Source organism: Triticum urartu, chromosome 7A, assembly GCF_056163025.1.
Source record: "Triticum urartu cultivar PI428250 chromosome 7A, HENAU_Tu73, whole genome shotgun sequence".
In the NCBI taxonomy this organism is placed as follows: domain Eukaryota; kingdom Viridiplantae; phylum Streptophyta; class Magnoliopsida; order Poales; family Poaceae; genus Triticum; species Triticum urartu.
This window is the reverse complement of record NC_141879.1, coordinates 538341958-538365570: the sequence shown is the minus strand read 5'-3', so window position 1 is coordinate 538365570 and position 23613 is coordinate 538341958. Positions and strand designations below refer to the sequence as shown.

General features: G+C 46.9%; 1 pseudogene; it reads right to left on the bottom strand.

Moving 5' to 3' along the window:
- Positions 1-1667: 1667 nt before the first annotated feature.
- On the bottom strand, positions 1668-5121 carry LOC147960324 (uncharacterized; annotated as a pseudogene).
- Between the last annotated feature and the right edge of the window lie 18492 nt (positions 5122-23613).

Here is a 23613-nt window from a genome sequence, read left to right as displayed (position 1 = left end):
TTTCGCTAACCCAACGATCGGCAGTTCTTTGACTGCAAATCTTCTCTTCGTCGGTCCCTCGATGCAAATTATGCGTGTGAAGACAAGCACCGGAAATTCCAGGGTCTTTCCCTGTTTTAGTGTCTGCATTTCAAGGGTGTGAAACATCATCCAAGTAAATGAAACTTTCCTATTAAACATAAGTAGAGAGATGCTTGACGAAGATAGAGTACCAGGAATTGACGTGTGGTGACAACATTTCTCGCACCGCTGCAATGGAAGACTGTATCCCCATTAGCAAGTCTGTTCCTCTTGTTTCTTAAGGATAACCCTCTAAATTCAACACCACTCCAATGCTCACATAGTAGACGCCAACCAACATCGGTACCAAAGTCAATTTTCTTTGCAGAAATTAAAGCTTCCTTAGTTGGCCAACGGTTACCATTCTCATCCAGTTCTGTTAGTTGTGCAGGCAATTGTCCCTTCTTCATTAATCTTTTGATGGCTGCCACCTTTTCCTCATGTAGCATCTGTTTCACTTTCCTAGTCAAGTTCTCCTCCAAAACACCATCTGCCTTCTCTTGCTCCAATGGGTCACACTTGAAATTCCACTGCCAAAAACCATCCCAAAATATTATTGTTAGTTACTTGTGCATTTGTGAAAGTGAGCATACGCACAAAAAATCAAAGCTTCCAACACTTCATAGATAAACCAAGTAGTTTTTTCATGTTTGTGACCAAAACAAAGAATTGTAACAACCACCCATCCACCAGTTTTAGAATTCTTATTTATAAATATAATATGGGCACCTCTGTTTCAGAATTCTAAGTACGTACTAGTAACCATAGAACTGATTAAAAATTCTCAAATCATTTATAGAAACAATGCACATATATATAGTGTGTGTGTGTGTGTGTGTGCGCGCGCGCATATACTTACCCAAAATTCTTCCACAATTTTGGAAGCTGTTGATCTTACTTCTGGGCCAGGGGACCACTTGTAGTCCTCCCAACACAATATTGGTTTCTGGTCATTTTTTGGACCAATTGGCGGTGGATACATCTGCCGCACTAAGGCACCTTGCACCGTTGATGGATCACGAGCGGTGTATGGGTGCCTTTCCCATAACCTGTTATTATTTGATCAAAGATTGTTAGCACATGAATATTGCTCCAACAAGTAAAGCAGTTGGAATATTTAATACTTACACGCCTTTGGAAACTATAAGCGGTCGGTCAATTTCCTCTAGTCTGAAACCGGCTGAAGTCCTAGTTCTTGGTGTTCTAGCTTTTTTAGCCTGTGTAGTTGACTGAGTTGATCCATTCTTTCCTATGGAGACACTAGAAGAAGACTTGTCCAGCCTAGGCACTGAGAAACGCCTATAATTCAAGCGGCCCATCCTGTTTACATAGTGGCAAATGCATGCTCATTAGTTACATAAAAATAACGACTAAATGATAACAAAAGGCATGCAAGTAGAAGAAAAAAGGACTTGAAACGTTATGTAACAGCTAAACTGGAAATACTACCAACCATGGTATATTTGTTCAATAGTAGTGTCACTAAATCACTATACAATATGTATTACTACCAATAGTAAACATACTATATTACTCACTAGTTGTGTCACTATATAATATTTATTGGTACCAAGAAACAAAATGACAAGTGCAAAAGCTATAAATGTTTAGTAATCATCATCGTCATATTCCGAGTCATGCTCTATTGCATCATCCTCATCTTTGGTCTCATATGTCTCTTCTTCTCCTTCCTCTTGTGGTAAATCTTCTTCCTCATTGGTACTCTCTTCCAAATCATCTTCTGAAGATTCTTCTCCCTCATCATTAAAGTCTTGATTTTCTATTCTTTCAATTTCAGAGGGATCAAGCATCACATCATCTGACTCCTTTCTTGGCTCAGCAGACTCATCAACAAATTTGCCAACGTCTACAGAAAAACTACCCAGCTGACTAACTTCTTTGAAATATTCATCTGTAGTAGATGGGTCATATGCACAGTCGTCAAGGTTACTAAAGCTGCTGCTTGGCTGAATCGTGTACACAACCCTCCAATCACGAAGATCTCTCCTCGAGGATGCATACTTCAAGTAATAATCTTGTGTAGCTTGGTGAGCCATGGCAAATGATTCAAAATTACGAAGCCTTGAAGACCATTGGATCTCCACCAAACCTAATTTTGCATTTGGCTTCACACCTTTGATAGGATCAAACCAACGACATTTGAAGAGTACCATCTCAATTTTTCTACTAGCTGTGAAGGATAATTTGATTATTTCCTCAATGACACCATAGTACTCAAGATGTTGAGTCTCTGAGATGAAGGAAGACAAACAAACTCCTGTGTTCACTGTTTTCAACCTTCTACGTTTTTTCTCAGATGCCTCTAATCTAAAGCGAAATCCATTCACGTCATAGGAGCTATAGGAATAGGCTCTAGAGCTGCATCCATTAGCTAAATTCCACAAGTCCTCATCAGAATTATGATCTTGTTTGCACTACAATGAAGTGGAAAAATACTTGGATTATTAAACATAGTAGTAGTTGAATGGAGAGCATATATAAGGCTAATTAAAATTTTCTTACAGCAATCTCGAACCATTCCACAAATTCTGATGCCATCATTTGATCAAGGCCCTCCAGTGTCAAATTGGGATGCATCACATATTTTTCATCCTCAAATTCTCTGCAAATACACGTATGACTATAAACATCTGAACATTTTGCACACTACAATACTAAAATTGCAAATTATTCATCACTTCATCTCGAAATCTGTCAACAGCAGAGCAGTTGATCAAAATGTACAACCTTGCTGCATTCAACTCTTCGCGCGATAGTTCTCGGGCAATTGCCCTTCCATGTAGGTTTCCTTCATGCTGAAATACATCTAAGGTACACCCATCATTATGCATGCTTGTTCCTCCGTCATTATATCGTGGATTCTTCTTCCATATAGTGCGAACGTGATCACTGAAGTACAGAGAAACACAATTTGTGATCTGCTATACAATACAAGCTTCAACGATTGAACCCTCCACTCTTGCCTTGTTTCGCACTTTTAAACGAAGATAGTGCATTGCCCTATAACAAATTATTATGAGTTTCAGTGATACAAGACATAAATAGATTAAAACATGATGTACAAATTAAAGGTACATATAGTCTAGCATACCTCTCAAAAACATACATCCAACGATATGCCACAGGCCCGCCAATCCTTGCTTCATATGGGAGATGCACAATCAGGTGTTGCATTACATTGAAGAAGCCTGGTGGGAACATTTTCTCAAGGTTGCATAATAGAACATGAACCTCCTCCACAAGTTCATGCATCCGTTTAGGAGCAATTTCTTTGGCACACAATTGCCGATAAAAAAACTTAGCTCTACTATGACCTTCCATTTAGGTTCTGGGATGAAGCCTCGTAGAGCAACTGGCAAGAGGCGCTCCATGATGATGTGGTAGTCATGGCTTTTCAGCCCAATAAATTTTTGTTGTTGTAAGTTCACAGTTTTACTTAAATTAGCAACAAACCCATCAGAAAACTTCACTTATTTAAACCACTTAAGGATGGTCATTTTATCGTCCTTGCTGACACAATATTTCGCTCTAGGTTTCTTCCACACACCCTTTGAATTCTTGTTCAGGTGTAGCTTTGGTCGATCACAATATAAAGCAACATCAAGGCGTGCTTTGTTGTGGCGAAGCAGCAATATCTGAAAATACTCTAGTTGCCACAAACCACTTATAGTGATCCAATTGTGCTCCTTCCCAAACCCCTCAAATTTACTCTTGCCAGTTTCGTCATGAACAAGAATTTTGAGTTGTTCATACACCTCTTCTCCGGACAAGGGCTTTGGTGGAGGATTTAGAACTATTTTTTTCTTGCGAAAACATTTCACACTCCTATGAAATGCATGGTTAGTGGGAAGGAATCTCCTGTGGCAGTCAAACCAGCACGGCTTTCTGCCATTCTTCAATGAGAATGTCTTTATGTCAGATCCGCATATAGGGAAGCAAGCTTTCGATGGGTGCTCCAGCATGCTACTAATCCATAAGCTGGAAAGTCATGAATGGTCCAAAGCAAAGCTGCCTTTAAGGTGAAATTTTGCTTTCGATAACCATCATAAGTTTCTACACCATTTCTCCACAAATCATCAAGTTCGTCAACTAGAGGCTGCATAAAAACGTTCAGATTCTTTCCTGGATGATCTGGACCGGGAATAACTAGTGCAAGGATCAGGTTACTCTGCTTCATGCACATTTCTGGTGGAAGATTATAAGGTACAACAAATACTGGCCAACACGAGTAGGAGGCTGCTTTAATACCAAAAGGTGTGAAGCCATCAGTCGCTAGACATAGCCTTATATTCCTTACTTCCTCGGCAAATTTTTTAAATTCCCTATTAAATTCCTTCCAAGCTTCACCATGAGAAGGGTGAACCATTACTTCATCACTGTCACGAGGCCTTGCGTGATAGTCCATGTGCTTGGCAGTTCTTTGTGACATGTACAACCATTGTAGCCTAGGAGTAATTGGGAGATAGCGCAGAACTTTTCTTGGTATCTTCGTAGATTTATTTCCTGCTGTTGTTTCCTCATATCTAGGTTCTTTGCAGATAGTGCATTTTTCTTTATTTTCATTCTCTTTATAGTAAATCATACAATTATTGGGGCATGCATGAATTTTGACGTAAGGCATTGCTAGACTATGCACAAGCTTCTTGGACCTATGGAAGCTTGCTGGGAGATCTTTTGCAGCATCGTCCCCAACAATGTCATGTATAAGAGCCATCATCTCATTGTAACAAGCTTCTGACAAATTATGTTGTGTTTTAATAGTCATTAGCCTTCCTACAATGGATAGACGTGATTGTGTGGTCTTCTCATGCAATGGTTTATCGGCTTCCATCAACATTTCATAGAATTTTTTGGCAGCTTTTGTTGGCTCATCACCTTTAGAAACCCCTTCGGCAACAATTTCATCAACTAGCATGTCATTCATTCTATCTCCACCCCCATGTTATCATGCTCTACATTTTCAGGTACATCAGACTCCCCATGGCTAGTCCATCTCTCGTATCCTAACATGAATCCATTGCTACACAAGTGTCTAGTCATGACATCCCTTGTGCGCTTATGATGGCAAAAGCAGTTGCTGCAAGGACAATGGGATTCCCCATCTACGGCAGCATCGGGCAATGAGAATGCATGATCTAGAAAATTATCTACTCCATGTTGCCAAGCATCACTGATTAACTTCCCCCGTCTCTCTTTGTACATCCAACTACGGTCGACGTCTACATTGCTACAAAAAATTATATAGTAACAATGAGATCATCAATCAAACAATTCTATATTTGGCCTACATTGGCCATAACTAACAAGATGGTCATTAGGAGATCTATCCAAATAAGCTAACTAATGTGCAAGTTTATTAATACCTATTTCAACTTTCTGAACTAGAAACTGAGGAAACTGTTCAGGTTATTAATGGCCATCAGAAGCACATACTAGTTGGAGATGAGTTACTTTTTCATGCAGCATACTATCTAATTGTGATGTGAATCAGAAAGAAAGTGGATTCATATGATAGATTCATAGTTTAATTAACTGGAAAATAAATTATGTACTGCGGCACCAGGCGAGTTGTACCAAAAACGGGTGAAACCACCTTAAAGTTGCTACAGTAGTAAACACATAAAACATAACCTTTTTGTGAGAATACCAGCTAAATCCTAGATTTAAGGTTCTACAAATATTCTCTCTATTTCTTACAAAATTAGTTTATGGCTAACATAGTATAGAAAGAAAATAAAGAAAACAAGATCAACTCGTACAACAAGAAAACTTGCCAACCTAAAATTATGAACCGCCAACAAACCAATACTGATGCATCATGCAAAAAGAAAATTGCAATGTAGAAATAATGGACAATCAGCACAATCACGCAAGTCAGGAAGGAAGAAAAGTACTTAAGGGGGTGTGACAGAGACTAGGAGAGAGGGGAATGAGGAGGGAGAAGAGAATGATACCGTGGCGCCCCACTGTGATCATCGTGTGCCGATTGATCGGCCATCATAGAGGAAGCAGAGGAACCCCTGACCACCCGTCGGAGTGGAAGCAGAGGGACGCTGGGCACCCCTCGAGCTAGATTTGTTTGGATAATGAGGATGTGTTTGTTTTCAAAGAGGACTAGGAGACTATGGTGGTTAGTTTAGGACCTGATTTGGTGCGTGGTGCACCGGCGTGGGAGAATTTTTTGCTGGCCGCGCCAAGAAATCAGTGCCAGATCGCCAAATAATTTGGTAACAGGAGTCCACGGCTGCGAGATGGGCTCCAACCACTACGCGAGAAACATGAAGAAATAGATAACCACGAGGCCTCCGCAACAGATTCAACGGACTCAATTATATTATACCACGCAAAACACGGTAAATATCATGGTTCGAGTAGCAATAGAACATGAGCATATCTCATTATCTCTACATCACATAATCGTGTCAATGTTGCAACAAATTGTCTCTATTGTACGTGTTGATTAACTAATTGACCAAACAACTCAGTCTCCACATTTAGTTGTGTCAAAATTTCCTCAATTTCAGTTTCACAAAAAAATCCCAAATTGCCTACTATACTGTACTGTACTGGCCTGAAGAGATTGGGTGTGGTTAGTACATGGCCTGCCTAGACGATGTCAAAGAAGTCGCCGTGCTTGCAGGAGGCGGGGTCGAACTGGACGCGGCGGCGAGGTAGCTCCGGGGCTGCCAGTCCTCGTCCGTCTTCTTCGCCAGTGCAGGCTCTCCCAACCCAACCCCCGCTTCCCCATCTAGCTCATGGTGACACGGGAACCTGCTGCTGCTGCCTGCCGCGTGACTTTGGGGTCAAATCTAAGACGAGAGTGTAGGAGGACGGTGGCAAGTTAGGTGACACATCTAGGCGGCGATCGACGTTGAGAGAGAGGTGAAAGTGAGCGGCAGGACAAAGGGGATGTAAGCGGTGGGGCTGGTCAACGGCGCTTTGAGAAGGTCTAGTATAGATAAATTCTGAGGAGGCACATGTCACAACTTGTCTGATGTCCACCTGGTATAGAGCGCATAGTGGTGTACTAAATTTTTGCACACGCGTCATTAATTAATTATTAGTACGTATGAAATCATATAGGAGTACAATAACTTTTATACTTTTAACATTTATTTTTTGGGCCATTTTTTTCATCTTATTTTTATTCTTAGATTTCTCACAGTTCGTTTGGCACATACATGGTTCCTTTTTTTTGACATGGCACATACACGATTCTTGGATGATCATAATATGGTTTTTTCTTGTGAAAAATGGTTGTCGGTGTCAAAACTGGCGGATCTCGGGTAGGGGGTCCCGAACTGTGCGTCTAGGCCGGATGGTAACAGGAGACAAGGGACACGAAGTTTTTCCCAGGTTCGGGCCCTCTCGATGGAGGTAAAACCCTACGTCCTGCTTGATTAATATTGATGATATGGGTAGTACAAGAGTAGATCTACCACGAGATCGAGGAGGCTAAACCCTAGAAGCTAGCCTATGGTATGATTGTTGATGTGTATGTTGTCCTACAGACTAAAACCCTCCGGTTTATATAGACACCGGGTAGGGTTAGGGTTACAATGGTAGGAGATCTACATATCTGTATCGCCAAGCTTGCCTTCCACGCCAAGGAAAAGTCCCTTCCGGACACGGGACGAAGTCTTCAATCTTGTATCTTCATAGTCCAGGAGTCCGGCTGAAGGTATAGTCCGGCCATCCGGACACCCCCTAATCTAGGACTCCCTCAGTAGCCCCCGAACCAGGCTTCAATGACGATGAGTCCGGCGCGCAGATTGCCTTCGGCATTGCAAGGCGAGTTCTCCTCCAAATTCCGTGTACCTGTTTGAATAAAGTCCGGTTTCTTATAGATGTTGCGCTCCTTGGCTTCTACGCCCAATAATGGCCGCTTCCCACGTGTCAAACGAATATGAAAAGTCTGAGTGTTTTTACATTCACACCCCTAGCCGCGTAAATGAGCTGCCCTATTTAAGGGGATGAGGATTTAGATCCAATCCACACCTTCTCCCCTCCACGAGTGTTCATCAGAGCGCATCCGACAAAGGTCCATTCCACCATGGCCAGCCGTCGCAACTCCTCCGCTCGCCCTTCCAGCCATAAGCCTGGATGTTAGGAGAGATGTTCCACCCCGCATAGCGAGCTAGTGACGCTCCAGACCAAGGGATTTCTCCCTCCGGCCTATATGGTCCTGGTTCGAGCCGGTCTTGCCATCTACAATGGCGGAGAGCAAGCAGAGAATGCCCCTAATCCCTCCAAAGGAGAGCGGGTGTGCCTTGTCCCTTACTTAATAAGGGGGCTTGGATTTCCAATCCACCCATTTCTCCGGGGGATGCTGGAGTTCTACGGCCTCCAGCTACATCATCTCACGCCTGCCTCAGTATTGCATATCGCGGGCTTTGTAGCCCTTTGCGAGCTGTTCCTGGGTGTTGAAGCTCATTTCGGACTGTGGAAGGAGCTATTTTGCCTCGTGCCCCATTCCAAGAAGGGGTCAATATATCAAGTGGGTGGAGCTGAAGTGTGGCGCATCGCCGGGACCGGATATCTGTCCGGAACCCCAAAGAAGGCGTCCGAAGACTGGCCCTCGGAATGGTTTTATATAGAAGACGTCCCGCTGCCGGATCCTGTCCGGATCGGCCTCCCTGAATTCAACAGCCCTCAGAGGGAAAGTGACAGGGACATCATTTACCTGATGGGCCGAAAAAGATTGTTAGCCCATTCCATACTAACCATGATCGGGGTTATGGACGAATGCATTATGCGGGGGGTGCAGCCGCTTCAGTATAGAAGCCACCCCATGTGGGATTTCAACGGGAAGGACGACGCCACCCGCTACGATCGTAAGGGGCCGGATTCAGCTGCCGCTCTAGTAAAGATCTTGTCCACTTTGTATAAGGGAGAAGAGGAGGAATTTCTCCGCGTCAACCCTCGGGGTGGATTCTCCATGGACAATCCCCCGAGCTGGGTAAGCGGTCGTATTTACTTGTCTATCCGTTTTGTATTCCCATTGTTAAATATTCAGTCTGACGACTTTAACGCAGGAACTGCGCCGGGCTGTTAAGGAAATAAGCAGCCCTCCTCCACAACCCGAGGACCCAGGACGGTCCCTCGACCCGGCCTCTCAAGAGGATCCGGACATATCTGTGGAGCTGATTGATGGAGTGTTCCATCAATTGAGCGAGGACAACGCCTTGGTGGCCATTACGGCCGATTACCCATGGCTAATCCTGACGCCCCAGGTACCTGAGATCGAAGTCCCAATACCCCGAATAGGTGTCCGCCCACTCGTGTTCAGTTTCCTGATTGCAACCGAACTTTACAGGGGAGGTTTTTAGGGCGGAAGGCCGAACCTGCGGCGACAAGCCAACGAGGGGCCGTAGGGCCCCGTGGGCCGAAAAGAAGCGCAGTCCGGACCGAGGCGTCAGCGCAAAGGTATGGCGCGCCCCCTTATCCCAGGTGTTATACCTTCGAGGCACATTGACACTCGTGCTCTCTTCAGGACAAAGAGACCTCGCCGGACTATACCCGGAGAGGCTGCCAATCATGCCTCCACCAGCGAGGCTCCAAAGCCTGGTCCGGAGGCGGAGGCGAACGCAAGGCGCGCGCCAGACGCTCCTCCGACAGAGGATGTGGACGGGTTGTCTGCCACCAACTCTGAGGTGGAGAGTGCCATGAACCACAGGCGTCGCCGGACAATTCTTCGCGATGCTTGTTTCTCCCAAGGGGCGTTAGATGCCTTCAACTCAGGAGATGCGCACCTCCGTGCCGCTCAAAATGGTCTAGCCAGAGCCACGGAGCAATATGTAAAAGACATACGGGTAAGAAAATTTTGGTAATTATATATATAGCAGTAGCCCCCGAGACTTGAAACAGTTAGAATAACTAATTTAAGGATCATGCAGGTTCTTACAGAAAAGAATTTCCTACTGTCCAAGGAGCTGGAAGAGTGCAAAGCCCAACTGGAGGCCACACTAGCCGTGGCAGGGGAGCCTAAGGAGACCCCTCTGGTAATATACACTTCGAAAAATAAGTATTTTGCGAAGCACAGCTTTGGTGCGAATCTGACAAATGAAATTGCAGATGGCGCTGGATTGAATCCGGAAAGGCAACACCTCCTACGCCAGCTAAAGGCTGGTGAGAGGGTGCTATTAAAGGTGATGGGGGAGAAGAACGATCTCCAAGATGCCAACACTAGGCTGGGCGTGGAGCTGAAAGATGTTCGTGCCCACTTGTCAGACTCCGTGAAGGAGAATCAGCAGCTTCGGCGCGGCATATTTAGTAAGTGCTTGAACAAACCTTTTGAAAGAAAGTTCGGCGGGGAAGTCGACTAACAGAGCAATGTCTGTAGGTGTGCTAACAGGTCGTCCTGCAGAGGAGATGTCCGGTTCTACGGGTGACCTTCTTCCCGAGCTCTCGCAACTGCTCGATCGAGTTCGGCAGGCAATGCGTGGCGTCGCCCAGGCCCTGTGGCCATCCGTCTCCATGCCCGAAGGTCTTGGAGAGCTTGCGGAGAAGCTAAAGGGAGCACGGTGGCGCTTCCGATTGTGGAAGATATCGGCCTGCCATCAAGGCGCTAGGGAGGCCTGGGCCATGGTGAAGACGCGGTACGCAAAGGCTGACCCCAACCACATGGCCGAGGTCCGTCCTGTAGGGCCCGATGGGAAGGAGATCCCTGTAAGCTTAGTATACGGCCAAGTAGAGTTGGCCACAAAGTATTCCCAGAAGGACTGTAAATTAGACAGCCTGTTAGATGGTATTGAAGAGGAATACAACCAGTCAAAATGACTATGTAATTTAATTGACATTTATAATGCCTTCTAGTCGGATTGTAGATCATTTGTCATGGCCGACCTTTTCGCTTCAGCCTCGGGACCTGACGGTCCGGAGTGTGTCCGAATTCCCATGCGGTTATATAGGAACCGGGGAATGCATGGAGACCAGGCGTAGGGGTCATTAGGGCGTGAACAGACAAGTGCCCGACTAGGTATGTTATATTACATGGTTAGTAAGAAACATCTTCCAGGGAGAATAGTTCCGTTAGGGGTTCCTTTCCCTGGGAGGCATGCCCTAAGGTGCATGTCCATGCTGAGAAAAGAAACGCAGGAAAAACATCTGGGGGCGTATAGATAAAAAAAGATCATCTTTAGTTCACCGACCGAATATTCCCTTAAGAATGCTAGCTTTCGGCTTCACCTAGTCTGAGGTACACGTCCGGCTGACTCGGCAGTAACAATCGCAGAGGTGCTCCCTTTACCACCTAGTCGAACAATCAGGAACGTAGGGGTAAGCACAGGAGCCAGGCAACCCAGCTTGGCCAAAACTTAAGTCATATCGATGCATATAATGGTGAATAAAAGGTACATGCGGAAGTGTGACACATGTGTTGGGCATGAAGCCCGCATGAATAAGCTTCTGTTTAAAGAAGCCCCCAGGTTTAATGAGCGCGGATAGCGCGTCACTTTATGAGCCTTTAGAGGCTATAAGAGAGAGAGATAGAGAAGAAGAGAAATGTAAGACAGAAAGTATAAAAGATGGACAGCGGAAGGAGACAAACACAGAGTCCGGCGCTAGGCATAGAATCTTCGGAGACGGGCTGCGTTCCATGGGTTTCGCTCGAGTCGGTTATCCGATGCATCCCGCAGGCGGTACGCTCCACCAGTCAGGACTTGGTCAATTATGAAGGGACCTTCCCACTTGGGCTTGAGTTTGTCATTTTTCTTGTCTGGTAGTCGTAGAACTAATTCGCCAACGTTGTAATTTTTTGGCCCGTACTTCTCTGGTTTGGTATCTTCGAGCCTGCTGTTGATAGAATGCGGAACGGGCTTTTGCCACGTCACGCTCCTCCTCCAATGCGTCCAAGCTGTCCTGCCGATCGAGCTCGGCTTCTCTTTCTTCGTACATGCGCACTCGAGGTGAGTCATGAATTATGTCGCATGGCAAAACTGCCTCTGCGCCGTACACCATAAAGAATGGTGTGTATCCGGTGGTGCGATTCGGCGTGGTCCGCAGCCCCCAGAGTATGGAGTCCAGCTCCTCTACCCAGTGCGTGTTAGATTCCTTGAGGGACCGCACTAATCTGGGTTTGATGCCGCTCATGATAACACCATTTGCATGTTCGACCTGGCTGTTAGTTTGTGGGTGATAGACGGAAGCATAATCGACCTTGATGCCCATGTTTTTGCACCAGAGTTTTACCTCGTCGGCCGTGAAGTTCGTGCCGTTATCAGTGATGATGCTGTGGGGGACGCCATAACGGTGTACAACCCCGGATATAAAGTCTATCATCGGTCCGGATTCGGTCATCTTAACAGGCTTGGCTTCTACCCATTTGGTGAACTTATCCACCATGACCAGTAAGTATTTTTGCTTGTGGGTTCCGCCTTTAAGGGGTCCAACCATGTCAAGCCCCTAGACCGCGAAGGGCCAAGTGATGGGGATGGTTTGTAGGGTGGTGGGTGGCATATGGCTTTGGTTTGCAAAGAGCTGGCAACAGGTGCATCGTTGGACTAAGTCCTGAGCGTCTGCCCGGGCCGTCGGCCAATAAAAGCCTGTACGGAAGGCCTTGCTTACAAGGGACCGGGCTGCAGCTTGATGACCGCCGAGTCCGGCATGAATTTCAGCTAGGAGATTCCGCCCCTCCTCTTTGGAGATGCACCTTTGAAGGACTCCGGTAGTGCTTTTCTTATAAAGCTCTCCCTCGTGGACTCTTTAGGCTTTGGATCGCCGCACTATGCAGCGTGCCTCATTTTGGTCCTCGGGGAGTTCCTGCCTAGTAAGGTAGGCGAGGAATGGTTCTATCCACGGGGCGATGACGGCCATTATTACGTGGGCTGAAGGTGTTATTTCACTGGCAGAGCCTCCGATTGTGTCAGAATGTTCGGTGTCAGGCAGTGCGGTTGGGTCCGGGCTGTTATTGTTCGGCTCCCCTTCCCATGCTATGGATGGCTTGAACAACCTTTCCAAGAACATGTTGGGGGGGGGACTACATCGCGTTTTGCACCGATGCGTGCCGAGACATCTGCCGCCTGATTATTTTCCTGGGCTATATGGTGAAATTCAAGCCCCTCGAACCGAGCTGACATTTTTAGGACGGCATTGCGGTAAGCTGCCATTTTTGCATCCTTGGCATCATAGTCTCCATGTATTTGGGATATTGCGAGGTTCGAGTCCCCGCGCACCTCTAGGCGTTGGATGCCCATGGATACTGCCATCCGGAGACCATGTAAAAGGGCCTCATATTCGGCTGCATTGTTGGAGTCCGTGTACATAATCTGTAGTACGTATTGAACTGTGTCTCCTATGGGGGACGTCAAAACGACGCCAGCCCCCAGTCCGGCCAACATCTTGGAGCCGTCAAAATGCATGATCCAATTTGAATATGTGCCGTACTCTTTAGGGAGTTCGACCTCCGTCCATTCTGCGACGAAGTCGGCCAAGACTTGTGACTTGATGGCTCGTCGTGGCTTATAAGTTATGTCGAACGGGAGGAGCTCGATGGCCATTTCGCAATCCGGCCCATTGCGTCACGGTTGTTTATAATATCGTTGAGTGGTACTTCCGACGCTACTGTTATTGAACACTCTTGAAAGTAGTGTCGTAGCTTCCGGGATGCCATGAATACCGCGTACACAATCTTTTGATAATGCGGGTACCATGGTTTACAGGGAGTGAGGACAGTGGACACATAATAGACCGGCTTTTGAAGGGGGAATTTGTGTCCGTCCGCTTCTCGTTCGACGACGAGCACTGCGCTTACAACCTGATGTGTTGCTGCAATATATAATAGCATTGGTTCGCCAATGTTTGGCGCGGCCAGGACTGGGTTTGTTGCCAGTATGGCTTTTATTTCATCGAGTCCGGCCATGGCTGCGTCTGTCCATTTGAAGTGTTCGGTGCACCGAATGAAGCGGCTTAGAGCCGCCACACATACGGTTAACTTTTGTATTTGTTTGAAGTCCTTTGGGATATCCAGTTGCGACAGAGCTCGGATCTTGGCTGGATTTGCTTCAATTCCTCTACCGGATACAATGAAGCCCAAGAGCTTTCCGGCTGGAACACAGAAAACGCATTTTTCCGAGTTGAGCTTGATGTCGTATGTTCGGAGGTTATCACATGTGAGCCTCAAGTCGTCTACTAGAGATTCAACATGTCTTGTTTTGACGACCACATCATCTACATATGCCTCTACTGTTTTGCCGATCTGGCTTGCCAGACATGTCTGAATCATGCGCTGGTATGTTGCGCCGGCGTTTTTGAGCCCGAAGGGCATCGTGTTGAAGCAGAATGGCCTGTATGGTGTGATAAATGTCGTTGCGGCTTGGTCTGGTTCTGCCATCTTGATTTGATGGTAGCCAGAATATGCATCGAGGAAACACAACGAATCGTGTCCTGCGGTAGCGTCGATAATTTGATCGATGCGGGGGAGGGGGAAGGGATCCTTTGGGCAAGCCTTGTTAAGGTCTTTAAAATCAACACACAGGCATCAGGATTTGTCCTTCTTTGGTACCATCACCAGGTTTGCTTGCCAGTCCGGATGTTTTATATCTCTGATGAATCCGGCCTCCAATAGCTTTGCTAGCTCCTCTCCAATGGCCTGTCTCTTAGGTTCGGAAAAACGCCGAAGAGCCTGTTTGACAGGTTTGAATCCTGTTTGGATATTTAAGCTGTGCTCGGCCAGCCTGCGTGGGATTCCTGGCATGTCTGAAGGGTGCCAGGTGAAAATGTCCTAGTTCTCTCGTAGGAACTCTCGCAATGCGGCGTCGACATCAGGGTTTAACTGTGCCCCGATGGAAGCTGTTTTATTGGGGTTCGTTGGATGGACTTGGAATTTGACTATTTCGTCCGCCGGTTTAAAGGAGGTGGACTTGGATCTTTTGTCGAGTACCACATCATCCCTATTTACCATAGAGCGCAGCGCAGTCAGCTCCTCAGCCGCTAGGGCTTCGGATAGTGCCTCGAGGGCCAGTGCGGCTGTCTTGTTTTCGGCGCGGAGTGCTATGTCCGGATCACTAGCGGGAGTGATGATCCCGTCAGGCCCGGGCATCTTGAGCTTCATGTACCCGTAATGGGGTATTGCTTGGAAGATTGTAAACGCTTCCCGCCCTAGTAGAGCGTGATAACCGCTGCTGAACGGAGCCACCTGGAACGTGATCTCTTCGGATCTGTAATTATCCGACGTGCCGAACACCACATCTAGTGTGATTTTTCCTGTACAGCGTGCTTCCTGACTGGGGATTATTCCTCTAAAGGTTGTGCTGCTTCGCTCAATGTGGTTCCAGTCTATTTCCATTTTTTGAAGAGTCTCCTCATAAATGAGGTTCAATCCGCTGCCGCCGTCCATGAGTACCTTGGTAAGACGAAAGCCGTCCACTATTGGACTGAGGACCAATGCGGCTGGTGCTCGGGCTATTCGGAATTTAGGTTCATCACTGGCGTTAAAGGTAATAGCCGTGTCACTCCATGGGTTTATTGTTGCTACTTGGTAGACTTCGGCAAGGCTGCGGAGTGTCCTTTTTCGCATATTATTTGATGCGAAAGTCTCAAAGACTGTTAATACCATATTGGTGTCTCTGGGGTGGCTTTCTGTGGCCTCCGTAATTAGGAGATTTTCGCCAATTTTGGCCACCTGCCGGAGTATCCAACATGCTCTGAGGCTGTGAGTTGGTGTGGCGTCCTCTGTACTGTGAATTTTACAGGGTCCATTAAGCCACCCTTCCAGTACGGTTCCATGCCCTGTAGAGGGTTTTTGCTTTTTGGTGCTTGATCCGGGTGACTGGTGATGCTGCACCCTTTTATTTTGGACTGGGTTTGTATTCAGGGCCGGATTGTCCCAAAATTTTATTTCGGTTTTCCAGGCGCTTTCCATCGCATAGTACTTTCGTACGATGGACGCCAAGTTAGCGAAGCGTGTAATATCACGGCGACTTATGGCATTTGGTATTCCCTTGTCCGTGCAGTTATTGCAGAAAATTGAGATTGCGTCTTCCTCGCGCAGTCCCTTAGCCTGTTCTTAACCAGGAGGAATCTGGCCCAGTAATGATGTACTGTTTCATCGGGTTCTTGCCTGATTTTGGATAGATCGCTTATGTTGGGGTGGGTGGGTGGAATTAAATCCGAAGCCTCACCCCATCTAAGGCTCAGAGGCCGAGGAATTTCTATACTCGAAAATTTGGATTCCTGGATGTTGTGTAATGAATCCAGCCCGTCGCCTGACTCTAAGTTTAGGTCTTGAGTGATATCCTCCCCTCCGCAGGTATCCGGCTTGGAGGGATCGGGAATCTGGACGTAGCGAGTCCTTAAGATAGATGAAGGGTCGCCGCACTGTCCCTCTACCACGACAACGTGATGGGTGACTTGGGGAGAGTTAATCTCTCTCAGATCGGTTTTAGGCCCAATCTGGTCGTAATCCGTAGCGACCCCCAGGGCGGCAAAGCGATCCAAGAGCTCGTTTATGGAGGAAAGCTCTATTGGATCTAACTGCTCGGCGAGTTCCGAGTTGACATGAAGATTGTTTTTGATGGCTCGAGAGGTCATCGTCAGCGTAGAAGCCGAACAGGCGGTCATAAGAAAGCCACCTAACCGGAGGGTTTGGCCGACAGCCAAAGCTCCCTTAGCAATGGTGCCGTCTTTAAAGACGGGAAGAGGCATCCTTCCTGATGGCGACGACACAGAGGAACTCTCAATGAAAGCACCAATGTTGGTGTCAAAACCAGCGGATCTCGGGTGGGGGTCCCGAACTATGCGTCTAGGCCGGATGGTAATATGAGACAAGGGACACGAAGTTTTAGCCAGGTTCGGGCCCTCTCGATGGAGGTAAAACCCTACGTCCCGCTTGATTAATATTGATGATATGGGTAGTACAAGAGTAGATCTACCATGAGATCGAGGAGGCTAAACCCTAGAAGCTAGCCTATGGTATGATTGTTGATGTGTACGTTGTCCTACGGACTAAAACCCTCCGGTTTATATAGGCACCGGGTAGGGTTAGGGTTACATAGAGTCGGTTACAATGGTAGGAGATCTGCATATCCGTATCCCCAAGCTTGCCTTCCACGCCAAGGAAAAGTCCCTTCCAGAAATGGGACGAAGTCTTCAATCTTGTATCTTCATAGTCCAGGAGTCCGGCTGAAGGTGTAGTCCGGCCATCCGAACACCCCCTAATCCAGGACTCCCTCAATGGTCATCATGCCTTGGATGATCCATTGGTGTGTTGTATTTGGTTCCACCGTGCACCCGATTTTTTTCTTTTGAATGGTAATACGTGTCTCATTCATATCATAAAGATGAAAGTACAAGCCACGTAAGGATCGACATGACAAAACTAAAAAGATAGCAGAACATCTCTGAGCTAGCTAGACACCAATGCTCCGCCACCTGGCTCCAGCACGACCACAACAGCCACTGAACAAAAGAACGACGTATCACCTCCTCACCCAAGCTCGACGCGGCTCAATCGCTGATATGCAGATTTGTGGACCCCCAAGGTGGCACACCAAAACTGAAGTCATTGTTGCTGAATGAATCTGATCTAGGCAACAGCCCGGACACGCTATCGAACTCAAGATGTAGCACCCCAGCACGACTAAGACGCCGAAGGAGGAAACCACACTTGGCATCCATCAACCACGAACCCAGCACACGTTCCATCTTCCAGATGTCGTTGATGTAGTCCACAATATACATCCTCTCCTGGACTACCTCCCAAGCTTCATGCCGATGTTGGGGCAGACACCGTCGCAACGGTGGAGCCCGAGGGCACATATCCACCACGAGGGTGCCACCGACACACCATCCTTGCTTGAACAGTATGGTTTTCAAAACCACCCCAACCATAGGGCTAATCGTCTTGTCGGGGAAGGATCTGAAGAATCTTAATTCAGTGCCGCCATCGCCGCCACCGAAGCCAAGACGATGATCAACCTAAAAAGAAGCTACTTTAGCCTAAAACTATCCACACACACACACGTGGATCCGGCGACCCCCACCCCCTAGCATGGACGATCGAGGTCGTCGGCGGAGGGGAGCCACCGAAGGACAGCGGCAAAAGAACTCTCCTTGGGAGAGACGATGGCGAGATCACCCTTTTTCTTCCCGAGGAAGAAAGAGTGACCACCGCTTAATGGTTGATTTGTTGTGTTTGTGGTGTGTCTGATAAGGATTGTGCGTAAAGAATCATATGTATATAATGAATCTTTTTTAGTTTTGAAATACGGAACTCAGGCTTGTTATAAGTCACAATAGTACAAGTACTTCATGACCATCCGTACGTGTTTACTAAGGACCTAAAATGGTGATGAAAAATGGGAACGAGTTCATATTGTACGAACATAGTCTCACCGATGCAGCGGACGACAGCACTTTGAAACGGTAAGGCCTCTGTGGCTCCATGTGGCGGAATCTTTGTAGAAAGGGTGATGCCTCCCTTTTACTTTCTTGGTTAGGAGGAAAAAGAATGGTCGCACCGCTTCGGACAAAAAGGATCATATGTATCGTATGCATAGCATTCCACTTTCTTAATTTTAAAATACAACACTCATCCTAGTTATAATTCAAGATGTAATCAATACTTCACGACACCTTTGCATTTAATACATAATATACAAAGTTGCATTTATTAAAAAAACTATAGATACGTACAAGCCAAGTTACAGAAGTACATGACTAAGTAATTATCAAACTCGTACTTTTGTAAGTGCAATTTTAAAAAAAATCATATTTGTATTATCCTGTACCAATTTTTAAGCATCCTATATATTAATTGTGAAAAAGAACATATAATGCACTCTCTTACAATAGCAATGCTTGATGCTAGTTCATGAAATCTTCTTATACTGAATTATCTAGAATATAACATCGGTCATTCTACATATGTTGTCCATTGAAACATCTCATCGAGAGGGAAAGTCACCCGCTGGTTATCACTATACACCGTCGGGTATTTTCTCAAATAACTGAGAGGCACATATCTACCGTCGGCCATGTCCTCTCATCGGTGAGAGTTTTGTTTTCACCTTGGGCTATTAAATTACACCATCGGGCATTACATGTAATCCCCGTGGGTGTGGCAAAAACCGTCGGGCATTACATGTAACCCCGAGGGTGTACCAAAAATCGTCGGGCATTACAATTAAACGTCGGGCATTACATGTAATCCTCGTGGGTGCAGGGAAACCCCTCGGGCATTACATGTAATCCCCGTGGGTGTTGGAAAAACCGCTGGTCTTTACGATGAACCGTCGAGCATTAAGTTGGATATCCGAGGGGTGGATTTTCACCGTCGGGCATTCTAGTATACCGTCGGGTATTAGTGGTAATACTCGTGAGTTGACACTAACCATCGACCATTATAACTACCGTTGGCTATAACTGTAATACCCGACGGTCCGTCGGCTATTAGATTTCACCGTCGGAAATATGGTGATTTCTAGTAGTGAATATTCTGTCCAAGTTGGATGGACTGTCCCTATTACCTTTGAATGGCTTCTTATGCTTACTGGGTTTGGAGCCCCTGAATCCGGCGTTTACTATCGTATCCTCTATTTTTTCGTTATTGTTTCGACACTTCTTTTGCTGCATCGTAGCCCGCCATTGCCATCCCTGGACTCAGAAGTGCTGGGGTCGCTGGTACTGTTGCTTCTATGAGCCAACCAGCTATCTTTGCCTGCACAGAAGCGGGTCATAAGTGCAGTAAGAGCTGCCATAGTCTTCGCCTTTTCCTGACTGAGGTGTCGGGTGAGCCACTCTTCGTGGACGCTATGCTTAACTACCGCTAAGGCTTCGTTGTCCGGACAGTCCACGGTTTGGTTATTTTTAATTAAGAACGGATTCCAAAGTTTGCGAGCTAACTCTCCGGTTTGCTGGATTATGTGACTCAGGTCATCAGCGTCCGGTGGCCGGACATAGGTGCCCTGAAAGTTGGCCCGAAAAGCATCTTCTAGGTCTTCCCAGCTTCCAATGGAGTTCTCTGGGAGGCTGTTTAACCAGTGTCGTGTTGGTCCTTTCAGTTTTAGAGGGAGGTAGTTAATGGCATGGAGATAATCTCCATGAGCTATGTAAATGTGGAGAAGAAATTCTTCAATCCATACAGCGGGATCCATCATTCCATCGTATTGCACGATGTTCACGGGTTTGAACCCTTCCGGAAATTTGTGCTGCATTACCTCATCGGTAAAGCACATGGGGTGTGCGATACCTCTGTACCGGGTGACATCGCGTTGGAGTTCGAACGACATCTGTGTTCGGTGCTGACCCCGGAGTTGGTTATGTTTGTCGTGCCAGGCTTGATGGCCGTCATCTCATGTGGGGGCATGTCCTCTTGATCCATAGATTGATCTGGTCTGGCTAGCTCTATTGGTAAGGTCCTGACCTAGGTCATATGTGTAGCCCGGAGCCGCTGTCTCCTTGCCTCTATGGTGAGGGGGCACGTGTTGGTGTTTGGCATAATTAGCCATTTTGTCCCATCCATGTGGTGGTCGGTCCTATTGATCAACATGATTGTATTTTGACGGTATTGGCACAAAGGCCTCGTCGTCGAATTGTGGTAGTAGCCTGCATTTGGGATAACTTTTTGTTTGGCGCTCAAAGCCATATCCTTCTTCGGCGGCTAGGACCTTGGTCCATCTGTCGTTGAGCATGTCCTGTTTGGCTTGAATTTGTTGTTGTTTCTTTTTCAGGCTCTGTGCGGTGGAGATGAGTCATTGCTTGAAGCGTTCTTGTTCAAGGGGTTCCTTTGGGACGATGAAATCTTTGTTACCGAGGATAACATCCTCTTCGAAAAAAGGTAAGTAGTTACGATCTTCCGAATCCTTGTGATCGACGAGTTCCTCGGGGCTGTATTGACCCTCTTCGCTTTCATCCTCCTCGATCACAGGCTCAACGGGGTGGTCGGGGTCTTCAGCGTTGTCCGGAGTATCACTATCTCCCGTGCCGGTATTGCTTTCCCTTCCCCGGCGCGATCATGAGGGGCGCTGCTGACGCTGGTGTTTTGGTGGTTCGTCGACGGGTTTATCCTCGTCTGGATCTTGAGTGCCATCGTCGTCCTTCTTCTCAGGTGTATCCACCATGTATACATCGTAAGTAGAAGTGGCCATCAAACTCCCAGTGATGGGCGGGTTTTGACCTGGTTCGGTTTCCACATCGTCGTCCATTCCATCGATGTCTTCAGAGGCGTGGTCTAGCATGTCGGTTAGATCCTCGACAATGGCTATTAAGTGGGTGGTGGGTGGGACGTACAATTCCCAACTCTCAGCCCCCAGTTCAAACTGGGCCTAGTTCGTAGGTGACACTTCCTTGATGGCGAGAGATTGTATTAAGTCCAACGTTTCGTTTAAGAGCGAAAGCTGGATAGGTGTCTGAGGATCTACGGAACTAGGCTCGGTGATAACCACTTGACCGAGCCCGATGGAAGCATACCTCGAGAGTTCGGAGTTGGTATCCGGAGGCGAGTTTGGCTTCCCAGTGAAGTCGTGAGTCCTGTTTGACTTCTGGTTCGCCGACGGCGCATCTGGGTCTCTGGCTAGAAGCTCCGTGATGGGAGAGAGTCTGACGGGGTTCACCCTCCCGTCTTTCAGACGAAGTGGTCCGCCACAGATCTAAGGCCGGGGCGGACATGAGGGTTGACCCCTGGACGTGACCTGATAGTGGATCCAAAGGACCTCCCTCGTGTGGGTGGGGAGCGGCGGCCGAGGCCGTGAACCCCTCATAGATCAGGTCTCCTCGGGTATCGGCGATGTATCACTACTGCAGGATGCTGCTAACGCGACAGTATGATCAGAGACCCTTTGACGAAACTGTGTGCGATGCAATAATCGCAAACGGTGGTGTAAAAAACCCGTCAAAAAAGGTGCAAAACGTTTGCGATGACGGATGCATCAAACATGGTTCAAAATTTAGTTGTGTGTGTGATGCAGGGCATACGGTTCAGTTCTTAACTGTTTGCGATGAGGCAACACAAAAGAAAAGGGCAGCCAGATGAAGGCGTGTGCAATATACAACATACGGTTCACTCGGATGAACTATTTGTGATTAGGCAACAGAAAAGAAACAGTCAGCTAGATCAAGGTGTGTGCGATATACGGCATGCGGTTCACTCGGCCTTGTCGTCAGTGTGTGACCTCTGTGGTAACCGTTCACTCCCCATGGCCTCTTCTTGTACCGTGGCAACCGTCCACCGCCTCTTCGCATTTCCCTCGTGATTTGGAACTCCTGTAGCACGGTCTTCCTCCCTCCATTTACCTTCACCCTTTCCTTTCTGCCATTATTCGATCGTCTTCTCCATGGAGTGAATAGGCCAGAAACGACCCCGTTATTCTTGCCCCAATCTGAAAGATGACATGGTGGAGGAACTCATTGATTGGTGCGACATCATCACCTCGGCTAGCATGGCAGGTTCGTTCAAGACCATTCTCAACTCAACTAATAACATCATTACAAGGAACCCAAGGGTCCAGGAGCGGTTTGATCTCCCCTATCTTCTTCGCCATGACCCTGATCACTGCGCGGGGACGACGGAATCCTCGCCTTGTGCAAGTTGATGCCGCTTGATAATGATACGTGTGATGTTAAGATGCCATCGCTTTAGCATAAGGCTTGGGCAGGCGCAAATGGAGATTGGGTTGTTTGTATTGGGTACAACTACGAGTGGGAACTTGTGAATGTGTACACTTGTCACCGGGTTCCACTTCCAAAAATCTTAGACTGCCCTGAAGTTGAGCACACCGGTATTCTACGTATGTTCAAATATGATCATGGTGACTATCATCTATGGAAGATAGCAATTTGTCGAGTTCCCAACCGCTCTTGGGATTACACGAACTATGAAGTTGTTGCTATCTTCGGAAATCTTGTTGCCGTCCTTGCTTCCACGACTCGATGGATATTGGTCAAAAATCAATTTTCGTAAATGAATGAGTACTATGATGCAATTCAATACGAGGGTCTTGTGTTTGCTGCCACCACTCATGGCACTGTTTTTTCATGGAATCCATATGGTTTCGGTATGTTTGTCTTCCAGTGTAATTATAATTGTTTCATCCACATGCATGCGGGTTAGCTAGCTAGTTTCCCTTTACTAATTAACCTTCTTGTGTTTCCAAGGTCTTGTGAACATTCCACCACCTATACTTGAAAAATTTTATAAGCAAGGGAGAGATGATGATGGTGATGATCACGAGCATGAGGACGAGAAGGATCCATATACTCAGTGGCGCCTGGCAACTTATTCCGATGGATCACCTCTTCCTGTCTGTATACAGGGCAGTGCTGATGTTACTAAGGAAGAAGGTGTTGTCTCGCATGGTGCACTCTCCAGACCTATTCCAACATCCGTTGCAGGGTATTTAGGATATATACTAGTGTGCTAGCACCAACACCTTCTCCCTGGTTCAGTATTGATAGTCTTGGAGAAAACTCGCTCTTCCTTGGACAAAACTATCCAATGATGGTGAAAGGCGATCCATCTGCTGTTGACACAACGTTACTACCATTTATGAGAAGCAACTATATCTATACCTCGGACATTGCTATGCTTCCCTACCATGG